The 12,051-nt window shown below is 42.3% G+C and overlaps 1 pseudogene; it reads right to left on the reverse strand.

Moving 5' to 3' along the window:
* Nucleotides 1-8,924: 8,924 nt before the first annotated feature.
* On the reverse strand, nucleotides 8,925-9,592 carry LOC129672539 (PAT complex subunit CCDC47-like; annotated as a pseudogene).
* Nucleotides 9,593-12,051: the final 2,459 nt, after the last annotated feature.

The raw sequence follows: 12,051 nt of genomic DNA on the forward strand, positions 1-12,051 counted from the left end.
ACGGGGCCATTTTTCTCAGGGGCAAAACATTCCTACATCCCACATTTGGGATCCAAACCAAAAACATAGTCACATGACACAACTGAGTTTCCAAAGAAACCAGAAACTTCCACTTCAGCCAATGTTGCTCAGTGTGTTAGTACACAGAGGCAGAAGCAGATTTCTGGAAGCTTAAGACCAGCCTTGTCTACAAAAAGAATTCCGGTTACCTTGCTATCCTGTTTCAAAGAGAAGGCCGGTGATATTAGTCCCATTGATATTAAAAGAAGAAGGAGGAGGAAGAGGAGCAGGAGGAGGAGAGAAGGAGGAGGGGGAGAAAATCACAACATTCAAGGGACTGTTAAAAAAAAATCCATGATTAGCCCAGATGGCAGAGGTATGTGGGTGTCTAGCCTACTGGGTGAGTTGTATGAGCAGATGTTTCTAAAACGTTGAGAAACTTACAGGCAGAAAGAAAGTAGCAAGATCCAAGATGGCCAAGAGTCTTGTTAGAGTCTCACATTAATTAAAAGGTTTTTTGTTTGTTTGTTTGTTCGTTTGTTTTTTATAGTGTCAGAGAAGACATTAAAGGTCCCCATCAATGCTAAGGTTTCACATGAGGGATCTCATCCTAGAAGGAATTCTAACACTCATCTCTAGCATTATCAAGTAGATAACTAAAGACACCTGAAAGCCATCATGAACCTTGCCCCACCAAACACTGCAGTTTGACACAGCAATTCCAGCAAACACTACCACAAAGCGTACTGAGACCTCCGCAAAAGACAGATTCCCACACCTGTCTGTGTAACTAGCTTCATCTTCTAATTCAATGCTTAGTCCAGAGCAGGTCCATAAAAGTCTCTGTTGAGAGAATTAATTGGGAGGGAATAAACATGAACATGGTTTAGGAATTAACCATCTAAGATCAAGTTAATCCCAGTCAATAAAGGACATTGTTGGGCTTGGTTACAATGGTGCACCCGATTCCAGTTCTTCATGAGTGAGAACACCATTGCTGAAAATCGCCAGTCAGCCCTCCGCATTTGAACCTTCGCCAGCTGTAAGCCTAATTTATGGGAGTCTCTGCATGTAGACCACACACTCCAAATCCTCAAGTAAATCTGAGTGTAGTAAGGGTTCTTTTTTGTGGTCTGTTTTTCATTTCTAAGATCAGACCCATTTCATGAACAACCGTGGCACTGCTACTGGGGTCTAGGCTCCAGTCACTGTGAGAGGAAGCTCACTTAAACATCTTCATTAATCCTTCTCTTGTTTAGAATAAAATGGGACTCACCATCCACACATGGCTCAACTCTAGTTAAATAGCTGAACTCTTGGGGAATCTGTGCTCAGTTGCTCAGCACATTCCAGGGCAGTTTGAGTTAAACCAATCTGAGCTCTGTAGTACAGGTTTCTTAGCAACAATGAGGACACATTACTGTGGGTCAGGTCCCGTCCTTGTCAAATCAACACTTGAAGCTCTGCCTGGCTCCCTGTTGAGAGTGAGCATGCCCTCTGTATTAGAGTCAGGACTGTGCAGCCATCAGAAACAATATTGGTACATCAATACCTCAGCTTATGTTTTTGCATCTTCCCCAGCCTATTGGCTATTTATAGCAGGTGTACTGCCATAAGATGGTTTTGAGAGGCTAGGGGCATAAGGAAATCTTCACCTGGCTTGTATTTCTTTGTTGAAATTGTCTCTGTCTGTCTTAGTGTCCTGATAATAGCTGCTGTGATGTACCACACAGAGTGAAGGAATTGCTGCTCAGCTGCTGGGAGCTGTTGGCAGTTATCAAGCCCCCTTGGGAGATTGCTAAAGACAGCCACAGTGCCCAAAGTCATACTCCCTTCCTAAGCAGGTCTGCATCCAACCATCCACATACTGTATTGGCGACTTATCATCACTGTGGCCAGATAGCTAACAAAAGCCACTGAAGGAAGTAAGGGTGATTTAAGCACGTAGTTCAGAGGAATATAGTCCATTATGATGAAGAAGGCATGGCAGTAGGAGCAGCTTGGGCCATGAACCTACTACAAAAAGAAATCTAACTTTCTTCCCCCCCCCCTTTTAAATTCAGTACAAGAATTCAGCTCATGGGATGGTGCTACCAATGTTTAGAGTGGGGCTTCCTCCTCAGGTAATCTTGTCTAACTAGAAATAATCAGATTCACCCAAAGGTGTGTCTCATCGATACCTTAGATACTTCCTGATCCAACCAAGCTCCATCCTCAAATGCATATTGAGCTCAGAGACCTTTCCAATACATGTGTTTATTTTCTGTTCTCCTGGGGTAAGTTAATTTGGGCTCTGTCCCAAATTGTCTTCAATTGTCCCAATTGAAGAGGCTAGACAATGTGAACAAGGGAAATTAAGGCAATGTTTCTTTCTTGTAAGTGTGTTTTAATGAACTGAAGCTCTCCCCAACACCCCTTTGGACTTCTAAATTATTTACATATACTATGACTCTCAACTGAAATTTGAAAATATAGTTTGTTTTGTTTCTAAGTCAGGTCATTTTGGCATTCAGCACTCTACCTAGTGGATACAGAAGAGACCCAAGGCATCTGGAAGAAGAGTGAAGGCAGAGGGCACCTTCTTCTCTGTTACCACTGTGCTATGGCTTGGGAACCCTCTAGTTTCCTGATATGTTCAAATTTCCCAGATAGGATGGGGCTGAACAGTAGTTTTTATTAACTAGCACTAAAATTATAGTGTAATTTACAGACAGGCTTCCCCTCTGAAGGGAAAGAGAAGTTTAAATTAATGGTGTTTCAAAATATTTTTAAATTCCATGTACTCAGGGAAATGTAGTTTAGTTCACAAGTAAATAAGAATGAAGCCCTCAGTCATATTATTCCCAAATTCTGATTCTTCTGTTGACTTTGATAAGAGCCCAAGAAAAGCCCTTTGGCATTTGTTTTAGAGTCTTTATCTGTTAGGGAGAAATAGGGATATCAAACTGGCTTGTATGATTGTGGGTGGGCCACATTTTTTAGGTTGTCAGATATTTCAGAACTAGAGAACATGAGAGAAAGAGGAAGCAATTGGCATGAGACAAGTTGTTCACTGCAAATTCCAGACACAGCAATGGCGGGGAAGTCTTTTAAGTGTCAGATCTGCAACTACAGGTTTAACCACTGCCTTGGATCTATACTTTTCTCTAAGAAAAGCAAATTCTTCTGCTCTTCAATGTCTAGAACAAGCAGGAAAGTGAAGGGACTTGTTACAAAATTGGAGGGTTTCAGTGTTTAAAAATGTCTTTTCTCCAAATGGCAGAAAATTGGCATGAATGCCCATAATTTCCACTTTAAAAAAAATGATGCCATTGGAGGTGGAGAGATGGAGTGGCAAAGGACAGGCAGAAGCCACACTACTCAGAGATGAACTCCAGCCTCCCGTCAGAGCACCCGAGTGCCTCACTCCTGACCCCTCAGAAGCAGGATTGCTGGTATCCAACTCCTTACTCTGCTGCTCTGAAGATGGACTTGAGCAAAATAGATCTTTCCATGACATTTTCACCTAGCCTGAACAAAGAGAGTGATGGGTGGTGAATTTCAGATGTTGGTGGTCTGTTGATGCTCTCATTTCTCTCTGCTCTTGCCTCATCTTTGACAACCCCAAAGTACAGACAGCATGCTGAGATGGCTCATTGCTCTGTCTTTCCCCTCTACCTTCTTTTCCTCCTTCCCATGTTTATTTCTCCTTGTGATGAAAACTGTTTCCTCTTGCATTGAGGTGTTTGGAATAAAGATAATAGAATACTGTTCTCTCTCTAGATGTTGCATAAGTACAAATACAATCAAGGATGACTACTTGGAACTATAATAAGGTCCTTTCAAAGGTCCCAAGAAAGAGATGTGCCTGTAACGTGAAGATGCTTACCATCTCTCACCCAAGCTTTTATGGATCAGCATGGCTGGCTCAGAAAGGTCCCACACTGTCACTCACTGCCATCTCTCCTACTCCTGTCTCCTCATTCCTTCCAGCCTCTTTATTTATTCCTCATATTTTTTCTTTTTCTTCTCTTTCCCCTTCTTCCTGTTCTTTTCCTCCTTCTCATCTTCTTCTTCACTCTTATTTCCCTCTTCCCTTCCTTTCTGCATCTCTTACTTCTATTCTGATCCTTCTCTTTTCCTATCCACCCCATCTTCCTCTCTTCATGCCTTTTCCTCATTCACTTTCATTTTCAAGGAAAAATCCAGGTCAAAAGTCGATTGGTGTCTAGAAGATGGACTGATGAGCAAAGGTGTGGAAAGATGCCATAGATGCTGGAGCCAACCCAGCCCACGAAGCCCACCAACGCAAACTGTCACTGCCAAGTGTACACTACTCATCCATAAGCATGGCACGGCCCCAGTGGGGTAGAGAGCAACTCATAGTGGGTGATTAACACTCTGAAAGTCTTCTGCATTAGACAGAAAAAAATTGAGAAGTGACTTCTGACAGAATAGTAAACACCATTGTATCTATACAGAATGTTTTCTTAAAAGCTTGAAGCAAGGTAATTATAATCTCAAATGTATGAGTTAGAAATGTCAGTGTTTTTCTATGACTTACTAGGCAAATTTGTGGACAAGGCAGGCTAAGCCCAGTTGTCATCAAAGCCTTCCAAATGCAGGGCTGTGTTCCATCCAGAGCATGAAGCACAAGGCTGCCCAGGAGAAGTGCAACCAGCAGGAATATGAGCAGCCGGCAACCGGATATGTCAGAACAGCAGAATGAACCACAGCCTGGGGCCGAAGCTCCACTCCGTTCCAGCTCAGCTGCTTGGACAGCTCTTCAGCTCGTGAGAGTAGACATCGCGCTGCTCTCCAGGCCCTGGATTTCAGCACAGCAGCGGCGAACAGTTCCCTGCTCGCTCCAGCCAGATTCCGTTCAGCATCCTCAAGAGGGACTCAGAAGCCGCCTGCAGGTGAGACCTGGAAGCGCAGAGGCCACAATGGGAGCTTAAGCAAGTCAGGGCTTCAGTGGGAGCAGCAAGCAACCCCTAAGGCTTGCTCCACTCTTTGTCAGGAGTCTCAGGGAGTGAGCACCAGCCGCCCACAGCAGTAGCCAGTCATTAACAAATACTCTTTATCAGCTTGCCTCCCTTACCTCTCTCTTCCGGTTTCTCAGATACCTCCCAAACAAACTCCCTAGATTCAAGTTCATCCCCAGCTTTGCTTTTAATGAAATTCAAACCTAACTCAGTCTGCTTGCTTTCACTTCCCCACGTATCTCACTCATCTGATGTGTCTCTTGGGTTATAAAATTAGCCACTACTAGCCCCACCTTCTCTCCCTTCAAGTGATCCCCCCATGGCTCATTCAACCTGCTTGTAACAGCAGTAATATTTGCTAATGACTGATTTAATGCCTCTGCTGCCTGCAGCCGCACACTGAGGACACTATGAGCTGTACCTATTAACTCTCTAGTACATTAAGTAGCTTCCCCTGCCTGAACCCCTACACCATCATTGGTCTGCTTGTTCTTTTTAGGGCTAGATAGTAGATAGTCTGCGGCCACCACTCATCTTTGGTATATTATGGTAAATAAGTGACTATAGGTGGTATAGAAATGTATGATCAAAGCTGTGTTTCATCAAAACTTTAACTCTAGGCTGGAATCTGAAATTTGCATAATTTTCATGGTCCACAAAATATTCTTTTCCAGGCCTTCAATGACTAAATAATTGTTGGAGTGTGCAGAAATAATCAGGGACAGATTGCTGAGTCTTGCCCTAGGTCTTGAGCTTTTCAAGACAAGGAATGGCTTCTCCAAGCACCTTTCCTCTCATGGCTTGGTTCAGAGCCCAGCACATGGCACATTGTCGGCACTGAATAGGTGGTAACCAAGAGAATCAAAGGGCAATCCTTTATTTATTTCCAGAAAAGCGCTCACCTGTTTAACCTCATGGCCATCTCTCCACGAAGTGCCATGAAGACAGTGCTTCCTCAGTGTCCTTACTGCCCATCTGTCTGCTGGAATATCTTTCTTTGTGCCCCAGGGTCTCTGAGAAGCACGTGCTTCATGGGTCTGTGCTCATGGCCAGTAGCATAAAACTGCCCTCTTCCAGCCTTGTTTGTAGAATTTTCCAGGAAACATTTGACCATGACTAGCCTTCTGAATTTGGGTGTTGAGAACAGGAGTATAGGTAACAGGTGTTTCTGCTGATTCTGCCAGAAGAGGAATGTTTCAACCAATTGGAACATGAAGGCTTTGTTATTGAAATCGTTCACTCAGGCACATATACATGCATGCACACACACACTAGGGGAAAATAATGAATGATTATAATCTGATCAAGCAATATTGCTAGCTGGTGTTCTATAAACTTCCAGGACATTCCCTTAGATGACTTCCCCATCGATTTCATCCACACTGAAAGGATAACCATCTGCAGACTCAGCCTAAGGGATTTATCACTTCCTGGTTCTGGTGCTAGAACACTGCCCACCATTGATAAGATCAGGAGACTGACTTAACAAATTGAACTTTAATATGATTTTCCTAAGAAAATTTATCATCCCCAGATACCCATGGCATGCTGAAACAGACTCTGCAGGAGACAAAGGGATGAGAAAATGCTGTAACAGCATGGCCTTTGGGCTCAGCGATGCTCTGCTCCATGGCTTAAGCCTTTGCCTTGTGTGGGTACATCTGTGTCTCCAGAGCTCCCAGGGAAACATGGTGACCCACACTCCCAGGAAAGAGAAGGGTGACCTACACACATTGGTGGCCTAGCGGTTTCAGGGGGAAACCCTGAGCAGAAAGCAGCCATCTAGGCACATGCTGGCCCTATCTGAGCCTTCCTCTGCTGCATCCCTGCATAACCTGATGCCCCCAAACCACACTGGGCTTTTGTTACTCTTCCACCATTAAAACTTGTCTCCAGAGAAAATATCAGAGCAAATCCTCACGCTGAAAGCTGCAGCCTGGAATCATCATAACTTTAGTATTCATTGTTGGACTCTTCCTGTTAGAATGCCAGCTCCAGCAGGCCAGCGTGTGCCCATGCCATGCCATGATACAGTTTTCTTAAAAGAACCAGTGAGTGAATGCCACATCACTGAACACTCCACAGAACCACACAGAGGGACTAAGAAGTTCAGATAAGCCTCTTGCAGGCTGAGGGCCTGATGCACCTCAGCCACACATATGACTGTTCTTTCAAATGTGCTTGTTTTAACAAACACAGTATTTGCAAAGTGCCCAGAAGAGTGTTTATAGGAATAAGATTGATTCTTTTTCCTTTTAAGTAATTTTCTTAATCAAGCAAACATGAAAATGAAGGAAAAGCTGACAAATCATCCCACATGGCAAGGAGAAAGGAGAGAGGGTCTTCTGTCTCAGCTTCCCTCCTCTGTCACCCTTGTTCCTCTACTCTCTCAGTACTTTCAAACTGGTTTTTGCTTTTTCCCTCCTAGTTTAAGGTCACCAGTATTGTTTATTGGTAGCAAGATTTCCCGGTCCCAGAGTGCTGGGGTTGGAAAGGGCCATAGCTCTGTGCCCAATGGAAGTCCCTGAGCTACTGTTGCTTCATTTTAACAGGTTTAGGCAAACAAAACAAAACAAAACAAAACAAAACAAAACAAAGCAAAAAAAACACCTCTCTAAAGGCATCACTTTGGAGACACTGAATAAGCCAACATTGGTCCCTCCAGTCTCACTGAAGACACAAACACCCCACATGTAAGATCAGGTCATTTTGACAATGATTCCCATCCTCAGATGATCACTGTTGATGGCACAGTTATAAAACAATAAGAAAGATGAAGGTGAGAGCTTCTTCTTGTGATTGTCAGTCCTTTTTATTTTCTCCTTTAGATTTTTAAAATATTTTTGCAGATTTTTCAATAATAAGCATATGTAACACTAAAATGTTGCCTTTTATAGCCTTTTAATTACAAAAGCAGCACACCAAATAAAGGCTCACTATGAAACATCGAACCTGGATGTTGGATTACTATTATAATGGGGAGATGAGATTATAAAAATGGTGTTATTGCATATTTGACTTTACTTCATTTTTGCTGTTGCTAGAAATTCTTTCGGAGAGATGTGGGGACGTCTGTGTCAGGACTCCTATTTTTCACACAAAGGTCCTGAGAAGTAGCGCAAGTGGTGGCCATCACCAGTTCACGCTGAATCAGGTAACCCTCTCACTCCATCTGCTTTGCCTAGTTTACAGACACTGGGGCAGTTAATATGGACTGCAGACATGTCCGTGGGGGTCAAGCTTGACTCTCTGACATAAGCGTGGTAGCCTATAGGTTAGTGAGCACACAGGACTGGAGGGGCAGATCAAAGGTGGAAGTCAGTGCTGGGAGCCACTTTTTAAAGACTTTATTGCTTACTTCTCTTGTGGAGATGAAACACTTGAACACAGTTTACAGGTACAGCTTATCGCTTCAGGCAGGGTATTGTGGCAGGAGTGTGAGGCAGCTGGTCAAACTGCATCCGCCGTCAGGAGGCAGCGAGGTAAATTTGGTGCCTAGTTTGATGTCTCCTTTTTAATCCCATTTGAGACCCCACTCCATTGGGGGTATCATTCATACTTGTGCAGTCTTGGATTAGAGTCAGTCTCACAGTTATTCCAGCCGCCCAGTTTAAAGAAAAGCAACTGCTTTTCTAGGAAGTTTGCTCATCAAACACCAAAGCAAAGCTCTGATGATTTATGTTATAATTTTAAAATATTTTAAACTACAATACTTTATATGCCATTCCTTTTATGAAATAATTTGATTGTCTAGAAGGAATAACTGAAATATAGCCATTTCAATGTATCTACAACCTCTGTAGAACTCCAAGCCAAGAGAAAGTGTAAAATAAGGATTTCTCAGCCACCAGGAATGTGTGAACTTTAAGATGAGAAACTGACTTGTGTTTTCCCTTTTCCTGTGGATGCAGAGCTAACAGAGGCTTTAAGGCTTGCATCTCTGGGATGACTTCATATGGCTTAGATTTGTCTCATGTTCATTTGCTTCATCTTTAATTTCTTTTGTTCTTTCTTCAAAGCAGCTTCCTCCAGCCTGCAGTGCATGTCAGGATCTTCCTTGTTCATGATCCACTCCTTCTTGGTTCCTTTCTTCTCAGACTGAGACTGCCTCTTCCTAACTCTGCACCTGCCTCACCTCCGGGAAGTTCTCTTTCACTCCTGCTTGGCAAGATTAAGAAATCTGCTTTCTGTTTGCCTTCTCCATTGAGTCATAACTGTTGGGCTTTCTCAGTAGGCTAAATCACCATGTTCACTGGGGTAGCAAAGCTTCCATATCCTTGAGTAAGTGTTCCCTGAACCAAGCACATTAAATGTAAGCAGTAGTGTCTTCTTAATGTCAGGAAGCTTTAAAGGCTGAACTTCTTCTTGCATAATCTTTGAACCATGGACGAATTCAATCTTGTCAAGTAAGAAAAGGAAACATCTTTTTACATCAAAGAGGATGTAGCCATCATCCTCTTTGTGAATTCCCCCACTTCTGACAGGATGGCTAAAGAGTTTGGAAGTTCATACTTTGCTCCAACTTTAGGTTCATCACAACAAAACTCAATCGACCTGCATCTCTTTCTGCTGTTACACCAAAGCATTTTGAGTGCTAACAAGAAACTCATATTTATGTCGTCATCCATAGTTACATTAATTCAAACGATGTAGTTCATGATATAGGTAAGTAGACCAGTTACCATAAAAACTTCTAGGTAATAACTCCTCCAGCTGTTCTGGAGGTGTACAGGAATATCAACAATTGCTGTTGATATTGCTGTTATTTTTGCTAGAAAAATTATTTAATGTGTCTAAATAACTCTCAAATTCTTCATCATTATATGGCTGACTCTCATTATCTTACTCCTGAGTATCTCCATCTTTGAAATCTCCCCTTTGGCTTTTATCCTGCCTTTCCAACTCCACAATGTTCTCATTCTCAGTGATTATACTTGCTGATGAGAGTCTGTGACAGGATCATCCATGCCATCCTCATATTCAGTGATACCATTATCATCATACTCTACTGTGTCTTCCTCATCCTAAAAATCATCAACCTTGGTTTCAAGAGACAGTCCCAAATACCAAAAAGTCTGCACAGAAAACACAGACGTTTTTCATTTGCTCATTAAGAATAAGCTGCACTGAGGATGCAGTCTGGGACTCCTGAGTCTTCCAGGACAGCCAGGGCTACGTAGAGAGACTGTGTCTCAAAAAAAAATTAAATTAATCACTTTAAATTCATTCTATGCTGCAGGAATAGAAATTCATTCTATTCCTGTGGTTTTTGATGCACACATGGTATCACATATCTATTATATTATAACACAAAAAATTTTAACTGCTATGAATATATTGTGTTTCCTATTTATCTCCACTGGCCAGTTTCTTACCAGCTGTATTGTTTTGCCTTTTATAGAATGTCACATAATTGTAATCACAAAATATTAAACTTTAAAACTGTGTGTTAGTTTCTTTTCTCCATATTGTGACAAAACAATGTGAGAAAAGAAAGGCTCATTTTGGCTCACAGTTGGAAAGCACAGTCCAACATGGTGGGTTGGGAGTGTGAAACAGTGGGTACATCGTGTCTATGGTCAGGAAGCAGAGTGAGATCATGGCGGTGCTCCACTTACTTTCTCCTGACTCAACCTTGAGCCCCAGCCCATGAAACAGTGCCACCCACATTTAGAGAGGATCTTTTTGCTTCAATGTCTAAAAACTCACACAGAGACATGCTCAGAAGTTTCCAGCCTGATCTTAAATTCCATCAAATTAATAATCATAATTAATCACTACAACTAGATTTTTATAACCCAGGAACTTTAAATTTCCTTCCTGTATTTTGTGGTTTGATAGCTGATTTTGTTTTATAAGTGAGTAATATTCCAGACTATGGATGTACCCTAGCTTGTTTAGCTATTCAAGAACATCTTGGCTGATTCAGTGTTCTGACAGCTATGTGTAAAGTTGCCATCAATACTTAATATGCAGGTTTATATGTGAACAAATGTTTCAAATCAACTAGATAAATACCCCAAATGTGACTCCTAGGTGTGAAAATATGTTTGTATGTTTGTGAGAGACTGACAAACTGTATTCCAAAGTGATTAAACCAGTTTGCATTCTCACAAGCAATGAATGAAGGTCCCTATTACTGTAAGGCATCCCTTTTAACTCCAACCAAGTAGCTCACGACACAAAGAAAAGCTCCCAATGTATTTCCTTTGCTACAGAAGGCTGTAACACAGGTCCTCAGGATCCACAACATTTAGGTCTCAAGAGCCAGGAGCTGCAATATTTTCACAATATAGAAAGAATGTGTACAGAGCACCCAAAATACTTGCAGTTCCATCCACAGACAGTGGTTCTTTGACATAGAAAAGGATATTTGTTAAGCAACAACTTAAGCTGAACACATGTAACATGAGTTCCAAGATTTTCTTGAGGATACACAATCACAACAGATTAACCACCCCCTGAGGTATATATATGTGACGTAGCAGAGAAATGGGGGCTCACCAGCTTCAGCATTTGCTAACATCTAAGTGTTGAGGTTCCATTCTCTGGGCTAGATATATGATGATGGAGACCTTTATACCCATAAATCATCACTATCTATGCAATACACACAGCAACAAAGGTACACATATTGCCTTTGGAGCTGAGGACACAAACTTGGCTACCAAAAGGAAAAAAGTTGAGTGACAGTTTCAACAGCAGACTCTGTATCAGAGGAACTGGGCCAGTCAACCTGAGGGACATAAGTAGTTTTTTAGGCTTATGCTAAATTACTGCAAACAAGCTTTATGTAGATGGGTTTGAAAGAGGAAATGAACTCCCTTGTGCTTCTGAGGCTATTGTGGAGGAAAAGATGGTGGGAGGCAGAGAAAGAAGCCCAGAAGTTGAGCAGCCCTAGGCAGAGAGAGGCTGAGACATTGCCATCACCAAAGCAGCTGCGTCCCACACTCACCAGATTCCAAAGCTTCCTTGTCATTTGGAAAGAAGACAGAACACATTTTCAGGACACAGTGGAATGCAAGCGATTGATGGGTCAACACGGCTGGCTGGGCTGGTGATTTTGTAATTACGAAGCAGATTTTTT

Source organism: Psammomys obesus, unplaced genomic scaffold (assembly GCF_907164565.1).
Source record: "Psammomys obesus unplaced genomic scaffold, mPsaObe1.curated_primary_1811, whole genome shotgun sequence".
Taxonomy (NCBI): Eukaryota; Metazoa; Chordata; class Mammalia; order Rodentia; family Muridae; genus Psammomys; species Psammomys obesus.